The sequence below is a fragment of the Trachymyrmex cornetzi genome, unplaced genomic scaffold (assembly GCF_001594075.2).
Source record: "Trachymyrmex cornetzi isolate Tcor2-1 unplaced genomic scaffold, Tcor1.1 scaffold1636, whole genome shotgun sequence".
NCBI classification, from domain to species: domain Eukaryota; kingdom Metazoa; phylum Arthropoda; class Insecta; order Hymenoptera; family Formicidae; genus Trachymyrmex; species Trachymyrmex cornetzi.
In genome coordinates, this window is record NW_017296241.1 from 6,338 (window position 1) to 8,216 (window position 1,879).

Sequence of the window (1,879 nt, forward strand, 5' to 3'; positions counted from 1 at the left end):
ACAATTATTCCTAATAGTATTCTTCATTGAATTGTCTATGTTAAAAATATTAGATTCTATTTGTTTAACAAATTCGATTATTGTCTTTTCCTTATTATTTTTATTCAGTGGTAAATTGAATTTTTGTCCCAATTGTAAGATCATTTTGACACTATCTGGAATGTCTATATTGCTCAAATTAATCAACCAATCATTATTAATATTATGTAATGAAAATGTTTTGTTAAATTCCGTTGGACTAATATTAATTATGTGCTTGTCATAATTACTGTTATTATTAATTGTATGCGTATTACACGTGTTGGAAATTAACGAACTATTATACTGAACTTTAATTTTATCACTATTATCCAAGGAAATCATGTGTATTTTTGAAGGTTTAAATTCTGTAAGTGCATTAATTGCTTCTGACCAAAGTAATTCAAATTTAATTGGATTTATGTTATTTTTATCATTTTTATTCTTAGCTATTCGTAAATGTTCAATTTTATTATTAATTTTGTTAAATTCATAGGTCCAAACTCTATTTATTGTAAGACCTTGACATTGAAAAAAAGAAACTAAAAGGAAGATCGGCACCCGTATGGTTGAGCATCAACAAGATATAAAAAATAAAAAATATTACAGTTCCGTCTTAGCAGAACATCATATTAATTATGGTCATAATTTTAATTGGGATGATATAAAAATTATGGACAAAGAACAGTATCTTTTCAAAAGACTAACTGCAGAGATGATTTTTATCAAAAAACAAGAAAACGGTTTAAATAAGCAGATTGTCGCTCAGAAATTTCCAGAAGCTTACGTATCCTTGCTAGGCATTGTGTGATGTTGTTTTGAATTTATATAATGTTCGCTTTAGCCTTCGATATAAATACGTTGTGTCAGAACATACGAGACAGTTTCTCGCAGTTCGTCCTAGCATTCTTCACATTAACTGTTATCAGCGTTGAAAGACTAAAGGAAAGAAAAATATGTCTTTGATAAATTGTGCAGTATATTTAGTGATACATTTTAATAATTCTACGCAGGTATTACAAAGTTTTTGGAATTTATTAAGTGAGTTATTCAAATTAATAAAAATAAATTATTATTTTGTCAGTATCAGGTAATGGTGCGTCGAGTTATTGGAATGAAAAAAGATTATTACTAAGGATAATATAATTGTTAATCTCACTTATAATGTAAGTAGTTATATAATATTAATTTAAAATAGAATATAAAAGTAAATGTAATTTTGAATTAATAATTTTTTAATGGTTAGAGCAGACTTGTTTTCATGGAGTGCTGAGGATGAAAATTATTTTAACCGATAGGACACACACACACATACTATGTTTTCCATGGTTTTATGCAGTTGACGAATGTCATGATACTTCGAAAATTATATTTTAATTATTGGACAGCGATATGTATAATGACATCTAGAATGATTTCGGTTTGTAAAAATTCAAATTTATTAGGAAATTTTTAACAATTGTATGTAACACTATTGAGAATGGTCTGATGACAGACCGAAACGTTTGGTTATATTATAAATTATAATAAATATGGATTAATGTATGATCCTGCACTAAACTCAGCTTGTGTACGTGGATGAAGCCGTTTAATTATTGTATTGTTTACCATTAAGATTATAATTAATTTTAAATCTACTTTTAATTTTAACTTAAACCGCATGTCTCACAAATCTGAAATCATTATTCTAGTCTTATACGCTTTTACAATATATAACGCCATACAAATACTAATTCTACGAGTATAATAAATCTAAGCCGCATACCTATCTAAATCTGGTCGCACATATGAACACGCTGCATATTATTAATTCTCTTTCTTAAATCTCTTCATTACTTTTCATATTTGGTATTTTTAATTA